This window comes from Microplitis mediator, chromosome 2, assembly GCF_029852145.1.
Source record: "Microplitis mediator isolate UGA2020A chromosome 2, iyMicMedi2.1, whole genome shotgun sequence".
NCBI lineage: Eukaryota > Metazoa > Arthropoda > Insecta > Hymenoptera > Braconidae > Microplitis > Microplitis mediator.
Genome location: NC_079970.1, coordinates 21355191 through 21380634, shown reverse-complemented (window position 1 = coordinate 21380634; position 25444 = coordinate 21355191). Strand labels below are relative to the sequence as shown.

The window sequence follows — 25444 nt, the reverse complement described above, 5'->3', positions numbered from 1 at the left end:
TTTTTTAGAATTCTGCGATACGGACAAATGTATAGACGATTATATGAAGAGCAAGACGACAACGACGACGCATAGAATAAAGGAAAGGCGCACAGGACGCAAGCAATTATACTGTTTAATGATGGTATAGAATGAAACATCCGTTGGTAGGTTGTTGTGAGCGCGTTGTTTTGGTAATTACTACCTAATGCCCGAGCCCGTCATTATATATCCGCTTTATATATCCCATGGAGAAGTCCGAGCTCAAGTCCGAATCCTTGTATAGACGTATCATGCCCAAAATAAATAAAACCCCAGCTCTTATTTGCTCCGCAATTCTCTCAAGGCTGAATTTATAAATGAAAGAGTATTAAGGAAAAAAAATGAAAAAAAAAATAAATTCGCTTTAGTAGAATGGCGAGAAACGAGAGTTGGAGAAGCCAAGCGCGGCAATGAATTAAACTGTAATTTTTTAAGTGTCGCGCTCTCGAACCACAAAGACTTTGCTTTTATACTTTGTACTGGCGGTATAAGGGAGTAAGAGAAACGCTGACGACGACACTGAGGTAGACGACTAGTAGTCCTACCTACACTACTTGCTGGAATAAAGAGAGAGAGGGGTGGAAGGAGGATGAGAAACAGGGAAGGTGAATAAAGAAAAAGAGAGTGGATGAAAATAAAAAAGAAAAAGTACGGGACGCAGCCGTCCGGACGACAGGGTTTTTAATCCGGCAAGTCACCCTGCGTGGAAATCGTTCCGTTTTTAAATTAAAGAAATAATGGAGGATCCTTGGTCCACCGGGCGAGAAAAGAAATTTCTGCGAGACAAGAGGGTGGTAGTACTGGCAGAGTACTGGCAATTGCTGTGAGAGGGTGAGTGGGTGGTAAATGAGAGGACGACGTTAAAGACGGACGAAGCAAAGTACGAACTCATTTGCACTTAAAAAAATGACGAGCGATAAAACTAACGTTGGAACGTCGCGGGAATTAACGTAGTCGGGGGTGTTAAGAAGATGAGCGAGAGAGAGGGTAAGTAGCGGCAGCGGCTGGTGGGTATGGAGAAAACTGGGAGGAGAAGGAAAAAAATACGGGACTGCAAAAGGGAATTGGGAAAAAAAATAACGGAAATCCTCAACACGACCGTTAACAAATGAACGGCCGCTTTATCGGGCGGAAATGATTTTGATTCGAGCAAGTTCCTCATTTAAATCTCGCGCCTGCTCGAGCCCGACGTTTTCTTTAATTGGATTTTTAATTGGCACGATTCTCGGTACATTAATCCATCGAATCCCCTCCATCATTTTTCATCAACCTCTTATTCGCGCCTTATTTCTACTCACGAACAAAATAACTCTCTGCAACTGCTATAATTATTATTATTATTATTAATCCTCTCGTCGCAGTCATCATCCCCAATCCAATGTACAATGTTATTACATTCCTGCCCTACCACCGCGATTCTTATCCGGTTTCAAATGTCCTTCTCCCCAAGGGACAACCCGACAGTTTCGATACACCTCTTTGTCCTCATCCATTCACATTCACCCTCCCTGAGGATCCCTCACACTCACCAGTCACTAGCTATTTTTTATCCCATCATTTGCTGCTCTGTAGTAATTCAAGAAAGCATTTACAAGCCGGCCAGTGAAGACAGCACCAGCTCGTCTACTGACATAACCCACCAGAGGGATGAGAGAAACTCTCTCGCCCAGCGAACGAATTGTTTAAAATTTGTATAATAGATGTATAACTTGTGTAACAACGTGCTAGGGAGAGTTATCCAAAATCCAGTAGACTTGCTTCCTCCTTTATCCTCTTCGCTCGTTCTCTCTTCAATCCCTACACACATTTTGGGACGAAACGGTGCGGCAATAATAATCGCAATAATCGCAATCCGTCGGCGCTAGGCCAATTTGAATATGAATCCGAGTGCGAACAATGTCATCGGGGGCTTATATAGGTACGTGCCGTATCTCCCCCACGAATCGCAGCACTACCCCCGCCTACAGCTCTTCCCGAACTCGCTCGCTCGCTCACTTGCTAACTGTCCGTACTGTTAGTTAGTTAACTAGCCCGTCGCGGTGACAGTCACGTAGCGAAACGCCCGGGTGGACTGGGGACCGACACATTTGAATCCGGAACTCTCATCAGAATCAACGCTCGCTACGTTTAACCCGATAATTAAACTCGTCCCACACCCCCGTAACCCTCAGTCGCTGGTGGTATTCCGGCACCCGTGCAACCCGCTTTAACACCCAACACTAGACCCCGTGACCGATCCTCATGACTACTCCGTACACACTTTTCTGTACAGAGTGTATACGCCAGTAGCAACAGCAGCAACAGAGGCGGTTGCAAAACCATTTCAAACTCTAAGGGAAATTGCGAGCGGCTACAAATTTACATTCGCTCTATACTACTACTGCTACTGCTACTGTTCCGCTAACTCACTCATTCGCTCGCTCACTTGCCGACTAGCTCAGACTAATTCTCTCTGTCTCTTTTAACGACCCTCTCTAGTTTCATACCCACCCTCATCGTATACGATTATATTCAAGTAACGTGAGAAGACGAAAGACTCATTTATATAGTGCTGCTGCTACTCTAGCCCGGCTACTGTGCTATATAACGTCGCCTCGGTAAATTAAACGGCTTTTGGAGATAATATAAGTCGAAGAGTAGTTTAGTAAATTAAACCAACTAACTGATGGAACATAACTCAGTTACTCTGCATAGCAAGTAAGTATACTTTATTTAATTAACTTATTAATGTTTAAATTTTTCAACGTGAATTTAGAGGACAACAATGTGCTGGCTGACGGTTCTAAGATTGGTTTAATTTGCGAATTTAATGTAATGGTATACTTGAGTCCGGCGAGAGAAGATAAAAGACGAGGCGGACGATACCTAGTCTATGTGCTATCCCATAAAGGAGGTCGCGTGGCTGAGAAACATTCGGCAAGTGGATGGTTAGACCTGCGGCGCAGGTAGTGGCGATAGTGGTGACTGGCCCCAACAATTACACCGGAATAAAAGCAAATAAAAATCTAAAACTCGAGAGGAGGTTAGAGAGGGCACGTGGTAGATGAGTGCGAGAGCCACGGGGATGAGTTATGCGGGAGGGATATTCCTCCTTCCGTCAACCAGCTTGTAGACATAGATATAGACATATATATGGATATAGTGGTAGTATTGTATAGTAAAGACGTATATATTAAAGAAAGAAAGAAAGGTGAAGTGGCGAGGGGCGAATAAAAACAAGGCTAGACCAAAATAATGGTTAGATTTCGCGTGGGAGATAGTTGCCATGGGTAATAGGAAACCGTTTAAAAATAGAAGTCGGTACCTCCAAACGGGCTGACTTGGATTTCGTGACTGCCACCGTTACCGGTTTTACGTGTCCCTCTTACGTGTGTCCCACCTACAACCCACCGCCCACTTTTTTTCTCGTATCTTTTTTCCTATTCAGGCCCTTTTTTATTTATTATCTTCTTTTATATTACATATATATTTATATCTCTTAACTCAACTGAATAGTCGCAGTCACTGTAGACTTGGTCGTTGTCGTCTTCTTAGCTAGCTAGCTTGCTCACTGTCGTCTGTCATTGTCGTTTCACTCCACCCTCTTTTCGCTGGAGTAATTGTCCAAGAATCGTGTCTGTTTGTTTTCCTAAATAGAGCATGATCTCGTGCGCCCGTTGGATACTCTACCGAACCCATAAAACTAAGACAATTTATTTATTTATTTGTTTGTGTATTAGGTATAACATATACATGTATATGATTCTAGGCAAATCGAACTATCGGAAATATATGTGTATATGTGAATGTATATACGATTCAATTGTAAATCTCACGCGAATTCCCGGAAAAATGTCTTGATAAATAAAGTCACCCGGTGGTCTTATTTCGTCTTGTATCAGAGACTCGTGTCGTCGCTGTCATTGTCTTATTCATAGCTGTAGTCATAGTCCGCCATCCTGAACGATACGGAAGGCAAAACGTCTTATTTCATTCTCGTATACGTACACGTCTAACTTGCTAACCAGTAGAGAACAGGTCGCTGCATCTGTCGGCGAATAGGGTAACTTACGTCGTACGTCTGACCAGCGCGCGCCACTCTACTATTTTTCTCGGCCACTGGCTCGATCTCTCCCTCGTTCACGGTCTCCGTCTACCAGTGCTACGTGCTACACACATAAGGGGTTGTGTCCAGTTAAGCACAGACCAGCCCCTCTCCTCAAGACGCAGTCTCAGAGAATTTTCTTGCTTGTACCGTGCCCATTACAGCATTCTTTTTCCTAGTCCCTCCTCGCAACTCCTCAATCCGCCTTATATCTTACATCTACTACTACTACTACTAGTACAACTGCTAATACTACTACAACTACCACCCACTCACCCTCGTCTATAAGGATAAACCCAACAAGGAAACGCGCTTGTAGAGCTACTACATTCGTCGTTCGAGTCCTAGTTAGTATGCATAGTGCGGGAATTCACTGGGAATGAAATGTCAACCCGAGACTCGTCATTCTGGCAATGTCCTTTCCTGCTGTATCCTTTATAGTTGTGTGTAAGTGTGTATTTTGTACAAACACACATCTATGTATATACATGTATAAGTATATGTATATGTATATATTGTAACACACGAGATTCTGGGCAAGCAAATTGCTTGAATCCACCCTCGTCATTTTTGTCCAATCTTGTAAGCTTGCACAGCCTCAAATTTTTTTACTTTTTCGTAACTCCAAGATACGTTTTTCCAGTTGAAAAATAACCCAGTATTACGTGGGCAAGATGAAGAATAATGAAATGAAGGAAAATAATGTTGAATAAATATATATATAGAGAGAGAGAGCAAGGGAGCAGGCGTTTGCAGTCAATCGCCGTTCATTCTTGGGACCTTTTTGTTGAGAAAGCTCCCACGATCATCTGGCAAAGTGTCGAAAGGGTTGTAAGCCGCGCGGCCCCGACGACATCACTTGACAGGATCATCATAACGTTAGTACGGCAATTAAGAGTACATAAATGGGGATTGAAAACGAGATGATGCGAATGGCCCGCGGCATTTTAGGGGCACTGCGTAACATTACATGTGTATAATATGTGAGTGTATTAAATGAGCACAATGGAATCGGAATTGAGGGTGAGGTAAAGAGGAGAGAGAGGCAAAGGGAAGCCTGATTCAAACTCCGTGATCTTGTACATCGAATGGGAACTCACGCGTCTAAAAGGGGTTGATGTATATCGGAGATAGCACAGTGTGTTACTCTGCCGAGTTGGTTGGTTAACAATGCTAATAATATCCGAACTAGTCAACTCAACGAGCAAGGGTTATGCAGAATATCCAACAACCCACCCCCGCATATCTCAACCCCCTTGGTCTACTTCTGATACAACTACAGCAACTTCTACTACAACTGCTGCTGCTACTACTACTGCTACTACTACTGCTACATGAGTTGCCGAGTCCAAATCGCTTTGTCTTGCCAGCAGTCAAAGGCTTGTGTGCGCGCCCCGGCAGCTTCCGTTGCGATTTCATCAACGCGGTGACTTGATGCAGAGCTCAGACGGAGATGAAGAGGTATGGGGGCCATCCACTCCGAAGTAACTCATCATCGCTGTCAACGACATAGTAATAGTCATACACATACTCACGGTTGCGCCGACGGTTCTTGGGAAAGCCAATTAAAGTTCATTCATAGTCGACTAATTATCTTTGCTAAAATCCCCTTCCACTGAGTGTCTGACAACCCTCGGTATATACGCCGTATCACGCGTCATTCGTCCAATCGCAACCCAGCGGTAGGTCGTTAGCCGTTTGTTTCGGAATAATGGCGTAACTCGCTCTGCTCTCTCCCGGTTATTCTACTGCTACTACTACAACTACTAACACTACTACTGCTGAAATTACTATAACAACAACAACCACGACGACAGAATATAATTTACAGTGTACACGAGTTAGTATGGATGTGTGTACGAGCCTGACTACCATTACTGCTTAATGACGCGAATTACTTAACGAGCCACTCCCCCCGCTTAATTTCAATTCGCTGCGAATTGGCTCAACGCATTTATAACGGTATATTATTGTTATACCATTATTACTCTCTTTGTCTTCATTTTTATTTACCATAATTATTTATTTATATTCATGCTACTTTTTTATTTATTATTCAAAGTTTAATTAAAATTTATTCTATACGTTGTATATATTTATAAAATTGAAAGAATTGTTTAACAAGAATTTAATTATTTTTTAAGCTTGTGACTGGCTACGAATCCATTCGACTAGATTTAAATTTAACTCAACTCAACATTTATTATTTTTTTTTTTTTTTGTATAATTAAATAATCCAATTACTATTCTTTCAGCATTTAACCTCATTCCAAAATTGAATTTCGCAAGACAATAAAAACAAAATTTATTAAGGAATGGATATTTTTATTTGCTAGCTAGCACCAGCGACAGCGGCAACAAAAATATTCCTGTCTGTAAATATACTTTTTTTTTTTCATATTTTTATTATACCAACATGAGCATAAGAAGATGATCGAATCTTGTGTCGCAGCATTCACTGCCGAGTCTTCTTTGGCCGGCATTTGTCCGAAACTACCCGGGGACGAAGGTGGCCGTAACGACCCCCTTAGGTCGCGGCCGCGAGATCGATACCGCAGTATCTCCAAGTAGGAGCTGGTGCTAGAGCAGGAGACGCGGGAAGTGAGAGCGGAAGATCATCTGCATACTCTCCTTCTTCAGTACAACTATCCTCTGCTATCCTCTCGTTCTCATCCTCAAGTAGAAATTTCCTCCGCCGTCCCTGCTGGCGCTATCTCAGCCAACTCTCGCCCTCTCGACAGTAATCCCCGCCTCTCACCCTTATGAATCGGCCTTTGGTGCTCAGCATGTAAGGCGAAGAAGGACAAGAGCGAGGGAGGTACACAACGACCGGGATAAGAAGACTGAGGAGAAAGCAGAGGGTGAATGGGACGTGAGTGGGTTGGGTGCTGCTTCCAGCTAGACAAGATCTCTCGGACTATACACATTGGACTCTGCTGGTATCCTCGCACCTTACCGGGGTCTGAACGTGAGACTGGGGTCGCAGTAAAGAGGAGGAAGAGGGCGTCCGGCTGCTCCAGCTCACTCCAAAACCCCGAGCGCTCTATAGCACTACGCTGGGACAAGATAAATTCAAATCCGAGACGAGAGTTCTGAAACCGCAAATCACGTTCTATTCCTATATACATTCAGGATCATCCGTCTCCACTGACCAGTTTTCCTCTGTCCACAAACGTATACCACCCAACTAACGTCCAAGTAGTCTTGGGTTGTCATCCCGTTACATTTCGTTCATCCAATCCTCACGAGCAGGTCATGGAGATTGCAAATAAAATTCATTTCTTTCAATTTGTTCTATTTCCTCAAACTACTCTGCACTCGAGTCTCAATCATTGCGATAAACATATATATTGTATATATTCATAAGCATATTCGTGATAAGTATTTATAAATATCCAAGCGGAAAAATATAAAAAAATATATTTAACTAAATTTATTAGCTAGCTGTAGTTTAGCTCTAAATTCTCGAGGACAAGTCCACTTTTGGCGTCACGTACAAAACACATACGTCAAGCAATTCAAAACAAGGATTTAACAATGGAAAATAACGGCCTCGAATATTTCCTTCTGGACGTGGACAAACAGGTAGCTCTAAATTTTAAAGTCAACACTAAAGTTTTATTCCTTATCCATATAACTCTAATCTCCCAATTTAAATAAATCAATCCAACAATCCATACATACATACGACCAGGACCATATCGATGGGTCCCACAATAATTCATTTCATAAATTTGCCGTACGTTATACCCTCAAATCCTCGTCAACAGCATTTGTATTGGTACGCAATGACAATCAGCCGCAACGAAATGCCCAATGAATATGAGGATGCATCCGCCGCGGAGTCGATATTAACGCACACGCTCTCGCGTACGCGGAAATCCGCCAAGTATCGCAGAATAAGTGTATAGCTAAACTATGGCCGCGGCTAGACTATAGCTTGTGAACGAGAGTCAGAGGGCTGGAATATTTAACGAACGCGGAATCAAACTCTCGTTGTGACGTGTTATCAATATAGATGATCTGAACGCACCGCATACATTTAAATACTAATTTAAAATGCGCGCCTGTGTTATTATACTAGAATTTGATCCGATTCATCATTGTACTGAATAGATATATATATATTTATATAAATGATTATAAAATAGTACGATGCTTACACGATGGTTGTGTGCGAAAGCCCTCACATGTATGGCAATACCTAATGCGCATGATCCACACACTAGACTTGGAAAGCGTGAGCAGACGTTACAAACGGAAGTGAATCCTGTATCACCATGATCACCACCACAACTACTGGCACTACTATTACTACTGTAGCATATCGGGAACACAAAACTACCAACGCAAGTACACCAGCAACTGCCAATGACAGTGGTTGCGGGGGCTGCTTCCCGATATTAGCATACATATGACGTCACACGGCCGCGCTTTAATATCACCGAGCTCGAATGGAAATTAAGTTCTGAATCGAGAGCAGATCTGTGTGTGCCCTCTCTTCTGGCTCCTAAATCCTCACTCTACCGTCCTCAGTTCTTCCTTTTCCCCTCTTGTCCCTTCCTCCTTCGGCAGATCCAACTCGACACCGGAATCGCTCTGAAATTCACGATTTCGGGAACACCGACGCCGACCAACCGGCTCGATTTTGCAATAGGTAATTCACGATTTCGGGTGATTAATCGCCATTGCGAAACTGCGGACGTTCGGATAGAAATTCACGATTCAATTCTCCCTGCCCGCCGGGTCAATATATATTTACACATGTGTATGTGTGTGTATATATTTGTTGTTATTATTATTATGAATTATAATAATAATATATATAACATATATGATGTGGATATTCGGGTAAATGGGTAGGATCTTGAGCCTCCAGCTGTGCTGTCGACTAAAGAATCCACAACCTATGAACCTGCCAGTGTTTTTTGGTAGTCTTAACTCGGGCATCATCACTTTGGCTAATAATTCGTCCGGACGACCGGCGACGCTGTTCTGGGCACACGCTCGCGTATCTGCCTCGGAGATCTGCCGATCCTAGATCCTAGAAGCTAGCAGAGCCTTCTCCCTGCCTCCGGTCTGAATTTAAAAGCAATACTCAGCTCCTGGATGCTCTTCTTCTTCTCAGCCTTCTTCTCCACCCAGGCTATCCCTCGTTTCCCGGAATAAAATCCCCCGCTATGCAAGAGTGGTGACGTGGACACATTGTCGGCTCGTGGACGATTCTAATAGATGATTTGAATTTTTAAATATATTCCACCGAATTTTTTAAAGCCTCCGCCGTCAGCCGCACCCTTTGTGTCCCTCTTGAGTCTCATTCTTTTTTATTGACTTTATTTTTTATTTCTCGAGCATCGGTCTTTGTCTTTAAACTCGACATTTGCTTGATACTTTTGGTCTTTTTGGTCCCTCCTCGAGTTATTATTTAGTCCAAGTCTGCGCGCTCAGTACCCAGAGGCGAGAGTGTATAAAGGTATAAAAGAATAGAAGGACCGAGTTATATATATATATATATATATATATATATGTATGCCGGACGAAAGAAAGAGCTCCAGTAGAATGAGTAGAATGATTTTGAAATATTTGTCGCCGTACATAAATTCGAAGGCGGCGGTCGCGCATACTTAAATATGGTCCGAACCCGACTTATTTTTATCATTTTTTTTATTTGCTCCTTTATCTTCTTATTTTTATTCTTCTTCTTCTTCAAGTTTCTTCTTTACGGCTTTCACGTCCTCTCTATCTCTCTCGAGCCTTCCGCGAGCTGGCTCGTTTTGTAACTGCACTTACCTCACCTTCACTACTCCCAGCCTTTTATTTTGAACCACCCCCCATCTACCCTTCACCCTTTTTTATTATTTATTTACTTTTTTTCTACCAGTACTTTTATTTTCCACCGACCTCCCTTTTATTCTTTTCGGGTCCCGACCTCCATTGTCTTCCGAGGACTAATAAACTATCAGCATGCCCACCCCTATGTCTATAGATATATATGTCCATTGTTATTATATTTTTCGTCGCAACATGTGAGCTACGAATCCACCGGCATTTCGTTTTTCGATGCACCCCCACGGTGTGCGTTATGGAATTTAAACTTTAATCTCTACTCTTTTTATTTTTTATTGTATTTTTTTTTTTTTTCAATTCTTCAACTCCTCTATTCGTCCAAAAAAATATGAACAGGATTAAACGTTTTTTATTTATTCAAAATAAATACTCAAAGGTTGATATTGAAAAAATGTATTTACACGAGTATTTATTTAGAGTCAGAATCAAACGTGACCTCGACGAGGTCATAAAATAATTTGCCACTGGTATTCCAAGTGCAGCCCCTCGATTACATTTTTATTTGTTAAAGTTATTTTTTTGGTTGGCAATTTGTATTTCCAGAGTTTAATGTGCTAGAGCAAGAAGTCCAATGGAGGAGTTTCTTCGACGTTTGCAATCGAGTCACACTCGGTGGAGCATGCCCGTAACATTATATTTCTGCCTAGCTGGGGAATCTGGAGAAATTAAGATTACGAGATAAGGCGCACCAGGCGAACCGTCCTCCTCGTAATGGCCGGGACGGCTTCATTTCGAATACGCGAGTAGCTCTGAGTAGTTGGATAGCAAAGTAGAATAAAAAAAAAAATATAAAAAGAGTCTAAAGAGAACTCGCAAGCTTTCTTTGCTCTTTATCCTGCTCTTTCCTCGAGGTAAAGACTCCTCTAAATGTCTGGCTGTCTCTTTCGCCCACTCGGGCTTTTTCTCAGTCACATGTAGTCGCTCTGTCCTGCTCAGCTCTGGCATATCCGTCGACCCGTAATGATAATCGTGTAATAATCGTAATACTGATAGCCCAGGGAGAACGAGCTCTTTCGCGAGTGTGCTCCTGACGGGCGGGTTATGGAACGCGGAACGTGGACGGGGTCGGAAGGGGGACGCGAATGGGCGAATGAGCACAGAGAAAATGTGTATAAGAAAAAAAATCTAAACGGGCGGAGAAACACTCTATATGTGAAAGAGAATAATGAGGACTTTCTTGGAGTGCGTGTGTGTGTATATGTGGATGTGTGTTCGCTAAAGATGGGTCTGAGTAAAACGGGAGCTACTGCCACTGCGGGCTCACTTTGCGAGAGATCGAAATAATAATAAAAATAATAAAGACAATGAAAAAAAGGTACAACAATAAAAGTAACTTTGTAATATGAGAATCTCGTGTGGTAGTTACCTTAGATCTAATCTCTCGCACGCCTGTCCGCATGTAGAAACACTAGACACGCTGAGATATCCTTCTCTGCGTGGGCTGCTATAAACAGGACCAATGAAGATGGTTCGCTTCGTGGAAGGTCTTTTACTCATGTTCCAAATGCCAACATGAATTTACTCGTTCCTGGACAAAAAAAAAAATTTTATATACAATAAATAATACAACTTTTATTAGGAGTTAATTGAGAAATTAAATATGTTATCTAGTCGATAAATTTATTTTCGCGTGGGCCCATTTTGCTTCGAGCTAAGAATCTTTTTTTTAGCTGGGTCGTATTGATACCAAATACTTATTTGGAGGCCAAAAAAGTTGTAGTGAAAAACAATCCCTATTGACATTTTTTCTCAGGTCCATTTTACCCCCTCTGCTCGCCTGTATATATAATAAATGTTCACTTAAGTTTTACCGTTCTCCGATTATAAACATTTATTATGTACGGTAACAGCAGCAATAACTCAATAATTAAATTGAGCAGAAATAAAATCGGTTTTCGAAATCGATACACATATATATGTATATATATATATATATATATATATATATATATATATAGCCAGCAAGCTAGCTGGAGCATTAAGGAGCCTTCTCGCTACTACAATACAACTACAACCTACAACTATTTCACGTAAAAGTATATATATAAATATATAAACGAGCAAAGTTCGCAATAGCTCCATAAATTTAATTCCAAGGAAAAACGCTCGCCGTCCAAATGTCGTGACTCTTCCGTTTGGAATAATTTTTACAAGTGCGGGCTTCCGGACAATTAGCTCCCAGCATTTTTTAACCCAACTAACCTAAACTCTATGGTGTGTCTGTGTAGTGTGACAAACTGCATCGCAATATCATTACACTCATTCAAATAACCGTCGCCATTGTATCGAATTTTTTTTTTATCCTTTTTCATTTTCTCCGCATTCCTTACCCTCGAAAATTATTGAGGAATTTTAAAAACTCACGGCACGCTCGTAGTCACACACAATAACAACACAACATTAAACTGGTTACGATCGATACAAGCTACTTCTATATATATATTTATATTTATATTTATATATGTATATACTCACTACAGTGATTCTACTCTCAGCTAACCAGTTGTTACTGGTCGTTGAGATAAGAACTGTCTTTACTCGTATCTCGAAAAAACTCAACATTAAGCCTTAAAAAAAAAAATTAAGTAGCAGTTGTGTGGCAAATCAGTTGACTCGAATCTCCCGACAGTCAACAAAAAATTTATTTATTCAATTAAAAAATATAAAACGCATTCCCAAGTAATTGTAAATAATTGCTGTTACATAAATAATAATTATTTACCAGAGCATTAATATAAAAGTATAACAAGTGTTATAATGACATATTGGACATGAAAAAGGATAATAGCATATGCTTGAGCATCAAAGAGTCCTCCGAAATTAGCATATATATTTACTTATTAGCGAAGAGTGTACACACTTGTGTGCAATAAATCAAGGAGAATGTAATGGCCAGAGGGTGAATCGGCGGATGGTAAGCACGTACTCGAAGGTGCAAACGGGGATGAAACGGAAACAAAAGACCGATTGGTATCTTTCGAATACGCGTCACGTTGTCCGGCTGTGGTCTGTACTCCTTCGGGTTGTCTTCTCTTCCCTTCCACTCCTTACTAAACTTTCTATCCCTATTCCCTCTTTACAATTCCGCACTTTGTATTCGTTCGTACGTGTGTGTATTTGTTTGTATGTATGTATGTATAAAAGTATAGAGGTAGAGGGATAGGGACAAGTGTGCTGTGCGTGTGTGTAACGATAACGCTTGTCGTCAGGCTGTCCAACCGGCCGGCAAACGAGAATTATCTTTGACGCTGATCACGAGGATAATTCCCGAAAGGAGGGTGCGACGTCGCATTCATTTGTGCACAGCAAGCCGTAGTCATCAATTATATCCGCGTGTTTGACTCATTAAGTTAAGCTTTACAAATCTGTCATATGAGCATTTATTTAGATTTTTTATTTTTTTTCCTCCTGCTACGATTGTTATTGTTAGGTAATTTAAATAAATTATTATTTATGTTTTGAATTTTTCGCGCCCTTGTTTTATTTATCGTATATTTTATAAGATAAATGTTTATTTATTTGTTTATGGGCGATAATCAATGGGCTATGTAATTTGAATCCATTCACTAATACGCTAAGAAGTGGGTGTTATCGCGAAGCGCGAGAGCGTAAAAAAAATAAGGATAAGGTGGAGAAGAAGCAGCACTGGGGAGAAGTAGAGAGATTCGATCGGGCGATCTCTGCCGCGGTAAGCCAGAAGCCACAGGTTTATGGGCCATTGTTTTATTCCCAAGTTTGTATTGTACAACTCCAATAACAACTCTCGAGTTACTTTACGTTGATTTTAAATGAATTTTATCGACGCCTTGTCTCAGGATACTAAGATGCCTATTATCTACACTTGGCGGTTTTAATAAATACCGATATTCAAATCGATAAATTCATTCAAGAAACTTCTGTACTGTTCTAATGTTTCATTTTAATTCGATATTTTCTGTGATTTTTATTTTGGTTCAAATTTCGATGACGTCAGGTCACCAGATTTTTATGTCGAGGATTTTATACACTGTTAAAAATAATTTGAAAATTACAATACAAAAGGAATTGAATTTTCATAACTAGATATTTGAATTGTATTTTCAATGAAAAAAGCTTTAAATTTAATATACGTAATTTAATAATCAAGCTGGTATTCAAAATTAAGAAAAAAAATATGAATTGTAATAAACGTACTTAAAATTTATACTTGATTTTTAAATTTTCGAAGCAAGTATTGAAAATTCTAAAACATATATTGAATTTTAAAAATTCTATTTGAAATTTCATAATACTTATTTGAAAATCCAAAAAAAGTATTTGAAAATCCAAAGTGTTAATTTTAAAATTCAAAAACGTGTATTTTAAATTCTATATGAAATTAGTAATGAAATTTCAAGCACAAATGTATGTGTTCATTGCCTTATATACAATCTTTGAAAATTCAAACAATTTTTTTTACAGTGTAGGAAAGTCGGTAAAGTAAATTAGTAAGCAAGTAAATATCGGTAATTAGTTTAAAAAAATAAAATTTTAATGCTTTGAAAATAAATAAAAAATAATGCGGGCAAATGTCAAGGCTTCTAGTATAAAAGTTTGTCATTGAGTTGGATATTTTTACCACTTGATTGATATTCATTGAAATCTAGTCAATCTACAGAGCGCCAGAGTTCAAGAGTAAAGTCAGAGGAAACGAGAAAAAAACAAACGTCAGGAGGAATGAGAAAATAAAATATTACTGAAGGTATTTGTGTGTATATTGTTGCGCAATGTATGTGATCGCAGACGAGATGGTGGCTGACTGGCTGAAGTCGCTCGGGACGCGGAATACGAATCGATAGGACGCGATTGCGATGCGTATATTTAGTAGATACGTGTATAACTGTTGTTATTTACTGGAGAATTAGATCTAATCGGGCGAATTTGAATTAGAACAATGATCGCTGAGATTAAAAGAGGACTCGGCGCTTTCTGGCGCTTACTCCCGCTCGAGAACGAAGAGGATGTGTGGATCCGGGGATCTCAGATCAAGGGGATGGGTGGGAGAGTGACAGACGAGAGTCACGATAGCGTCGAAGATTAATGAACCGAAAATTCTAAAATCGAGCGCCTTCGGGCGCCTCAACATTTTATTCCTGTCGCGCAGCAACCACAACTTTTCCTATTCCGATCGTCGTCTTCACGTACTTTATATCCTCTCGACAATAGATTTTCTTAAATCTATCATGTTTTCGTTTGACTAAATTAATTTTATTTTTGTAAATACCTTCTATGTACTTTGCATCTGTCTCATGAATATCTATCACTTTGAATATTTTATTTACGAGATAAAATTTAACCTCGTTTTATTTTTTTAAATAATTTTTTAGAGAAAAAGAGGTCCAAGTTGTCAGCTTAGAATTTTTAAAAACTATGCACAGACACGTGGGGTAAACTTTTAAATTTAAAATTGACTCAAATTTTTTTAAATTGATTCTATTTGAAGTTTTTGTTTAAATATTAAACCCACTATTTTATTTAAGTATTTTTACATAAACAATTTTTTTTTTACACAAGAAAAAAAAATATATTTTGTTGATAATATATAATAATTGTATACCGATTAAAACTAATAACTGCCTATATTTTTATTTATAAATTTTCTGTCTCGAAAGTTAAGAATTTTTATTTCAACTCAATGAAAAAAAGCAAAAAAAAAATAGACAAAACTTTATAAATTTCAATTCGCCGGTCTCGTCATCATCTGAAGAACTTCTTGCGTACAACTTTTTCCGGCGTTTCTTTTTCCCGTACGAAAAAAAAGCTAACCAAGTTAAAAATAAAAATACAAGATTTGAAAAAGTAAAGCTCTCAAGTGTCGTACTAACGACGAGGTACACCTCCCCCTCAATCCAACATATTCACCTAGCCAGCATATCTCATATTCCCATATACTCAACCCAACGAACAGAAATCCTTGTCTCGCTCGCGCACACTCTTATCGAAATCCTTCCAGGAAAACGAACTCGTAGAGAAAGAATAAGGCCGAGTTGCTCGTGCAAGTGCGGCTTCCAAGAAGGAAAGAATTCCCGGTTGCCCAAAAGAATAACAGAATAACAAAATATATATACATATATATATTTTCAAGCCAGTAATAACTGTCAAGACCATCATCTTGCCAGTGTGTACTGTCGAGTACAACTCGGTGGGTTGAGTCATGCCCTTGGCGATAATTAGGTTACTTTAACAAATTTCCCAACCTCACGTGCTATCTCTCATTACTATTATTATTATCGCTCCATTCCCCGAACGAAATTATCTCACGTAAAGTATATAACCAACAACAAACTACATATCCACTAGAATATAAACCCACCACAACCGCGCACACTTTCCTCGTATTCTCGCCCTACTTGGCTCCATAATTTTATTCTTATTTTCTTATACTCATCGCAGCTCCCATCCCGAGCTCCGCGAATCGTCAGCCAGAGCATTTTCGACTATTATTTTTCCCGTTTATATCCAACCCGAGTATTACTTATACTGCGGAATTGTTACCAAAGTAAATGGACCTCAAAAAAATAACCGTCGCAATATAAAACCCATTAATTTTTTTTCCAACATTACTATCAAGGAAAAAAAATAAAAATAAAAACAAACATTTTAATTTTCCGACAAGAAATAAAATAAAAATGGCAGCAATAATAATGCTGATAGGTCGTTTGTGCTGATAAAATTCGAGTTTTATTTTGAAAGTGTGTTGGGCGGGTGCTGGTGCGCGAGCTTCTTTCGTAAAGTTTTATTATTATATTTTTAATTCATCTAAAGACATTTGAATGGGCCCGCGTGAGTTGCTACCGCGAGTAGGCAGCTCGTGGTCCTCTTAGTACCCGTGTTGTACAGTAACATAAACTAAACCGTAGTCATAAGAAGCACATATAGCCGACTGTAAAACCTTAACTTCATCTCCCCTCATTTTTTATGCTCGTATTTTTTTTAAACATTTACACACAAGACTCGGTGTTGTGTGTTTATCCATTATTTTATCTTAATTTAACTTGTTATTATTCTTCTTTAACTTGTTCGTCAACATAATCTGGCCGAGGAGCAAGACTGGCTGGTTCAACAACATTTTAAGTTGATGAAATAAACCACAAGATGACGAATGGTTCCGGTCAACCAGAGACGTGATTCTCTTCCATTTAAAAAATGTGTTATTTTTTTGTCATCTTCTTCCTTGTCAGTCGCCTGCAGAACCGTGAGTTCTGTCCCATTTGACGCTCCACTTCCATCTTGCAGGGATTTTTTATTTAAATATTATTTATATAAATTCTTATAATTTTTTTATCTCTCCACCAACCCCTGGCTCTCGAGTCTGCGTTGCCGAAAGACAGGCCGCTCTTTTCAGATCAAGCCGGCTGATTACCAGCGAGGACGCCAGTCCGTTTTATATTTTCTAACGACGACATGGCATGAATGAACTCGAATGAAACTCTTGTAATTCAAATATTTGAATTCATTAGACGACCTCCACTCACTCTGACTGAGTATTCAGTTCTCTCTCGCCACCGTCTCTATACATATACATAAATATATATAGACTATTTCTTTGATGGCATCAAGTGCTAGGAGAGTACTGAGCCGAATATAGACCCAGCAGAAGTGACGGGAGGTGAAAAAGCAGGAGGAGAAGGAGGAGAGACTACGAATAAGCCTCGAGTTCTTTGAATTAACATCTGAATTTTTTAAACAACTACGGCATGGAAATTAATCATTTAATCTACTCGAGAATTAAAAATAAATATTTATGCCAGACACATAAATAAATATATTATTGTAATTTTAAAACGTAAATTCTCGTTCAAACTACTTCAGGATGCTCGACATGTAGACACTCTTTGTTAAACTATCATGACGACTATTTCTTATCTTTATATTCATTACTCTTTACTCTTTCGTCTCTTCCCTCTTCCCATCCATTCACTCGATTCCTCTCTGATGTACGTAATTTCCTCGTATAACTCATTCGATAATAAAATTACTTCATGAACCAGAACTGATGTCAATTGTCTATCTTCCAATATCATCTCAGTACATTCACCTATACTAATTTAAATACACGACAATATTCAAATTATATATAAGTCAATTATTCGAGTCAATTGCTGCTCATCATACTCATTATTTTTTTTTAATTAAATGCCAAACTAAAAATAATTCCCCGAGTACTTTCGAATCGATTAACTTCATCTTTTAGATCCGACATCAAACTTGAGCAAAAAAATTTTTAATTGAAAATTGGTGATGCCAAAAATATGAAAAATTCATTAGTCGCTCAGGTATCTGGTATATAGTCGTGGCCGATCTTTTCTATATTTATACATAAATGCGCTCATCGAGAACCCCGATACTGTCAACATCGATTCATCGATATTTATACCTGAACCCATCAGTTCCCGTCGACGGTTGCGTTGCTCCTTAGAGCGGAGTACCAGAGCGACGTGCTATCGCGATCGACGTCGAACCTGGAAGTTGATCTTTCATAGAGATATCGAAGACTATCAACTCGCTGATATAAACCCCCGGGGTTTTATTGCGTCCATCTGTGTTTATTATATTTATAATTTTTATTTCGACGAGCAACCATGACGATGATGATGATGATTTGATAGCGATCTTTGCTATTGCCGTAGGAAGCTTGAGCAAAAAGGATACTTAAGATTTCACACAGCATCTGGAATATCGCATCTTTAATTTAATAAGCCAGTGAGCAATGAGTTAATAAGTGGATGTTAATGTGCGATCGACATTGCCGCTGTGCATCCGGGAGGCCGCGGACAACTCGAGTGAAGAGATAAAATAAAAATAAATATAATAAAAAAACTAGTCATGTTGGGAATGTAGTCCCGACTCATCGACAGGATGTATGTGCTGAGCAATCGGGCGTCTCGTTACACACGTGTCCCGCGAGCAACTACCGCAATCGTTGCTCGTTGCTCGACTCTGCTCTGTCCAGTGTTCTCTTCTGTTCCCTCCACGTGCAACAATCTCCAACACGTATCAGGGTATGCATAATAAATGAGAACGCGCGGATACATTGAGAAAAAGGTGGACCGGGGTACGGGGCTCTCTCCACCGTTAACCACCGTGTTTCTTTTCTATCGTACCAGTAATCTTTAATTTGGTCCACTCTTGCTACCTACACTTTCGTTTGTTACACAGTGTGATAAAATTATTGCTCTTTTTTTTTCGTATGGTTGCGATAAATAAAATAATTTGAATAGAAAAAAAAAAAAAAAAAAATTATTTACAAGAAATGTAATTTTATAAGATCCATTAAGCAAGTATAATAAAACGTGAAGCATAAAAAATGTATGTAATATTGTGAGATTTGTTATGAAGGCCACGGCATAAATAAAATTAATTTACAAATTATATTAATAGCCAGACAAAACGACTGTTGTCCCGTCTACAACTCGTCCCAGCTGCGTGGCGTGAATTTAAATGGTCCACTTTAAATGGCGCCGGTTGTCTAGTGTAAGGATCTCCCTCACGTAGACCTCGGGGTTTATCCCATGCTTTTTTCCTCCGTTTTAAAATATTTTAAGTCTATGTCGCGGTTTTTTTACCCGTACACCCGGCTCTTTTGACTCGTATTAAGATCCGCGAAAATAATCGCGGTGGTCTTTGGCCGTCCACTCATCAGCTCGTTGCTTGCTAAATGCTCAACAGAATAAGAGCAATAACAAGCTAGTGGATGAGAAGCTCAAGTATAAATACGATTTAATGAGAGATGTAGAGAATCAAAGAGTAAAATAAACTCAGGGCAATGCGGCTAAAGGATATTATTATAAAGTAGAGCGCGCAAGTGTATTCCCTTAAAGGACAATCTCGAGCGACAATCGCGCGATGCCTGAAGACCAAAGTTGGATGGCAAAGGTGCGATCCAATCGGCACGGGAATTCACGTTCTCTCTGCTTATACACAAACCAGATCTTATAGGATCAGCTATATATAATATACATATATATATGTGGATGTATATTCTACAGTGGAGGACAATAAATCGCGCGAACCGTCGTAGATCGCAATTATGAGCTGGCCGATGTTGGGGGACAAAAACGAGCGAGAAGCCACTCGCGAAAACGATCACCAGGTACAACTAATACAGCCACAGTATCTTGTGTAGTTGGAATGTAAACGAAGAAGAAATGAAAACGAGTAACAGAAAAGTTACCTTTTATTCTCCCTCTTCTTCGCCGATTCGATCAGGTTGTACATAATACTCAGCTATCCAGCAATAATCCTCGCACTGCTTAGCACACAAAGAAAGTTCGGATCGTATTTTTTGCCGCGTTGATAATTTTTGTTTGAATTATTCCAGACTTTATTCTTTGATAACTGCTGGTCGACATAACGTCCACTGCCCGAAGCTCATTGACTCCTGGGTCCTTGGAAGTCCTTCGATGGCCAGAATGTAGTCAGTGAAAATTTTAATCCCGTAGCTCTGCATCCCATACAAAGTCGCCGTTAATGGAAAAAATGCCGTAGATCGGCCGATGTCTGACTGCCGTCACTTGGTCAAGCATTGGCAATTAGTAATGGCCCAAACCTGGTTAATTACCAACAGCCGTTTAATTTTTTAAACGACGCTGCCGATGGCTGGCTAATGAATGGCTGCTTACGACTGGCCGATTATCGGTTCGCAACGTTGGGCTCCTTTTGGTGAATCAGTGTTCCATGATTGATTGTTATTGAAGTAGACTGAATGAGTAGATCATATTAAAATATCAACTCACCATTAGTAGGTTCGTCCAGTAGCCAGTGTTCAGACCCAGCAATCAGAAGGACGGCAGTTCGCGCCCAGAGCCCAGCAGAATTTTCACCAAGTTTTTTTCACATCATTTACCCCACTTAAATAGTTTAAACGTTAATGATCATGAATTATACTAGGATATTAGAAATAAAATTTTTTATTAATTAAATCTATTTGCTTGCTTGGCTGATTGCTGGCTACCATTAATCGGCCGATAGTCGAGCGCCATTAATGGGCCGAGGTTATCATCCCGACTACAAGCCGTTTATCGGCCAATGAAAATTTCCATTGCTGAGCCATTAATCGACATTCTTGGCCTAGTAATGGCCCAATCTAGGGCCAATTTCCAAACTTTATATGGGCAGACTTCCCGATGAGACTCGAGCCCATTTTGTATATTTCTTCCTTTAGTTATTAAATTTAATACTTTTCTTCGTCTCTCCTACACACTCCTTAGCTTTCGCCAAATCAGATTCACCATCGGGATTCGATCTGACGTTCGATCGCTTCTTGTCTTTTGCAACCGCGCCTCCGAGCTCTCGCCAATTCCCGATTCTCTCAACCATCACCATCATCCGTCACTTTTTTTCCTCAGCTGAACGAACTCATCGGATAGACCCAGTATTAGCTATCATCGGGAATCGAATATATTTTTTTTCGAAACTCTAAACCCCAACTGCAACGATAACTCTAGCCGTTTTTTATTTATACTTTTATTTCTGTTGCTGTTCTACATTTTTATTTATTATTTCTATTTTACTTTATACTTTGCATCATGTAGATAGAGTTTATTATCGAAAAATTTACTACTGTCATTCAGCTCATGTGTAACACGTAAAGAAAAAGGGGGAACAAAATGTGACATATGATGTCAGAGAAAATTGCACGTCGATTCTATCGAGTGACGATGTGATTCGACTTCACTAGTACATATTCCAAGACGCTGATATACCAGGTTTCGAAGATGTTGCCACTGACGGGGAATAGAGACCGGTGGGGCGAAAAGTATAATGCTCCAGTAAAAAGTATAAAAGTTAAGTTTTCTCCGAGTTTCCAACACTGCTGAAAAACTTGCATACTTTGATACTTTGTTACATTAAGTATAAAGTGTGTTACATGCGACTCGCTTACAACTCGCAATTTCGCGCCTTCTTATATACATATATATATATACTATCCCATTCCATACTATACTATACAAAGCTTCAACCTCGCCCCCATTGTCCGCGGCGTTTAAATTTGAATCGCGGAGAATCTGATCGTTTATTGTTTAAATTTGTAGACTCGGTCTTAATTTGAATTTAAGATTCTTCGCCGGCGCGTTGCGCGAGACGATTTGACTTGGTGATGGTCGCCAACCACCTTCCACTTCCATCTTATGCACGTACACAAAAGTGATCTTCGAGCGGTAGAAGGTACATATATGCATATAAATATATAATATATGTGTATATATAATGCATATATATATATGAAGAGAAATTAAAAAGACAAGAGTTTCCACACCTGAACAGCGGCATTGAAGTAAACTGCATTGCCACCACGCAGTTTAATCCTACCGGAATCTATCTCCCTTAAAGTGCAAATCAAGCTGCACATAAAATCTGTCGGTCTGGAATTATGGACGTAGGTGTGTGTAAGTTGCTGTAAAGTTTGTACCCAGGACAGCGGAGTGTGAAACGCCTAGAGGATAAATACTGGGGTTTTGTGGGCAACATAAAGACCAGCTCACGCCCTTGTGTTTACGCAAGCGACGGCTATTGTGTTGTGCCCCGTGTAATCTACCACTGTAAAACGCATAAAACGACACTCGCGTATATTTTTACCAGAGTTGGAGGTACACTCCATCGACTTATCCGTAATCACATGTGTTAAACGTAAATGCGCGACTCTGGTACACTGTCTCGTTCCCCAGTCTCTATATTACAGTTATTTCAACCATTTTTTTTGTTTTTATCTCTTTAAAAGATACTTTTATCATTCGGCTATAAAAAATTATTATTTGGAGCATCAAAAATTGAAATACGATAGCATTAAATTTTTATAATCCTCATTAAATAAATTATCATCAATTTAAAATCATTAATATCTAAAAAATAATAGCTCAGATAATAATTATCGTATAAAATTGTTAGGACATAAAATTAGCGTAGAAATGTAAATCGGATGGTTAGCATCCTAAATTTTTTATTTCCTCCGAGTTTATTGGCGGCGGTGGATTTTAAAATATTTAAACCAGCGTAGGGGAATAGAAGAATTATTTAAACCTTCACGGAGGTCCGCGGTACTGGTATCCGCATAGAAAATTTGTTTACGCGTATAATAATGACGCGGGTGGCTCGCGGGCATTTGTTATTCCGACTGTACTTATCTACATGGCATACCAAATAGGGGATTCAGCATCGACATCAACATCGGGATCAGCATCAGCATCAGTAGCAGCAGCACCGTCTGCTCGCGATTCCCGACGCGACTGTCGTCCCCGTCCGGAGAAACTGACTCTCGGCCGACCGATGTGACTGACGTTAGTCAATCACATCAAACGAAAGAGAAAAAAATACTCACCTTGGCGATGAACAAACTCCACGCAGAACATTCCTGTACACCAAGGACCGACGCCAACCGGCAACATTTCATTCTTTTGCTCTTATTTCTTCTTCATCTTCTTCTTCTTAAATGTTTCTCGTCTACTGTCCCACCACGACCACTATCAGCATCAGCATCGTCACCGTCACCGTCACCGGCACTACTACTATCAAGTCGACGAGTTTCGCTTTCAACCATTATTCTATTTTGTTTCCATCCCTCGGACGATCCTGTCGTCGCGGCCGGCGTGTATATTTTTACTCGGATGTCGTGTCGTCTCACCACCTCCATCTTAAAGCATAAAAACAGAATAAATTATTTTTGAATGTTATTTAAACTAATTAAAATGTCTGCATAAATTTATCTTTCGTTATTATTATTATTATTATTATTATTATTATTATTATTATTATTATTATTATTATTATTATATTAGTTTTAAAAGTACAATTGCAAGCAACGAAGTAGTTAACAAACATTTAATAATGATAAATAAACAAAATAAAATAAAGGAAAGCACTCATTGTTAAATTGATTGGCTAATTGGAGTCGTTTGAATGCTCGTTAAAAAATAAAACGTTAACAATGATTTTCTTCCACTCGGAATTCCATCGATCTCAAGATAATTGGCAATTGCCAAGCAACAGCAGCACTTAGTATACGAAATATTGCAAGTAATCCTCATCATCAGTACAAACAGCCAGTACTACTTCTACACGTAAACATTAAGCCGCCTTACAATTTACTCGCGTCTTTCTCATTTAGCTCTGTGCACTCGACTGCGGCAAAAAAATAAACAAAACATTGGTAAAAAAAAAAAAAAGAGTAAAGTAAAATACAGGATTCGAACAAAAAATCTATAGTCTAGCGTCTAATTGAATTAAAGTTTGATCGTCCGGGCTCTGGTGAGTTTTACAGGTGCTCGCTGAGAATAATGGAGAAATAGCCGGAGAAAAGAGAAAATGGGTAAGAGTAAAAAAATAAATAAATAAATAGAAAGAGAAAGAGTGGAAAGAGTGGACAGGAGTCTTGGTAGCGAGCAGCAGGTGACGCTGTCTCAGGGTGATTTTTTTTCTTGCTCTCTTACTTTGTCTACTACTCGTGTTCTTCCGTTTGCTACTTCTGGCACTGCATCTCGAGACCGAATGAAGAGTGAAACCGAGAAAGACGGAGAAGAAAATATTCAAAGAGAGCGAGAGAGAAGGAGGGAGGACGAGAGTGAATCAAAAGCCCTAGTCAGCTAGTATACTGTGGTAGTTGCTGAGAAATAAATTTAAATTTAGGCGGTTGCATCTGTTGTGCCCGTCGGCCAGCCGGATTAATTACGGACGTATAAAATAATGTCTCGTGCATATATGTGCTGGCTATTTGTATTAATACTCTACATCCTCCTACAAGTCTTGGTAGGGCTCACACAATCTAAATAAATAAATGGTTATGGCGATGGTGATGGAGAAGACAGGGATCGATCGTCATCGAGTGATGTGCAAACCCGAGTATCGAGTGTCCTATACTCAGGATCCTCGTTCGCCTCAAGGAATTAAGCGAATTTGTATTCGGAATTATTCATAATTGGGGGCGCCACTTTGTGGATACGAGGAGGACGAAAAGGTCTCCCGTTCCATCCATTCCATTCCATCCTGCTGTCGTGGCTGGTTATGCTGAAGTGAATGTGGATGGGACGGATCAAACGGCCGTTGCTCTTTTGTTCGTTAATTCGATTGTCAGAAAATTTGAATGTGAAATCGAGTCGGCGGGTCTCTGGCAGCCAACTTGGTTAGTTAATATGACCAGAGAGGCACACACCAAATGCGGTTGGACGTGATAGCTGAGAGTTTTGCCAGCACGAGCTATTGTTGCAGCTACTGCTCTTGCTGTTGCTGCTGCTCATGAAGGAATAGAGTAAATAATATTTTTAAAACACACCAGAGAGCAAGTGGATTCATTTATTAGACAGTGAAATAGAAGATGAAATTAAAGTTTTTTGGTCGTTTGATTTTTAGGAATTTGCTGGAGGTTTGAGCGAGTGAGAGTTGTAGAGAATCCTGCACACCACGACAGTAGAGGTAATGGGGTAGGTATCTACTAGCCCGTATAAATATGCAGAGAAGGCTGGTGGAACGAGACGTGAAATG

General features: G+C 39.6%; 1 long non-coding RNA gene across 2 annotated transcripts in view; it reads right to left on the bottom strand.

Annotated features, from left to right (window-relative positions):
- Positions 1-25444, bottom strand: part of LOC130663989 (uncharacterized) — an 84626-nt gene that overhangs the window by 20739 nt on the left and 38443 nt on the right. For both annotated transcript variants that reach the window (XR_008989278.1, XR_008989277.1), the window contains exons 2-3: positions 23289-23600; positions 11319-11480 (exon numbers count right to left, since the gene is read on the bottom strand). This is a non-coding gene — a long non-coding RNA (uncharacterized LOC130663989). The remainder of the gene's footprint in view (positions 1-11318; positions 11481-23288; positions 23601-25444) is intronic.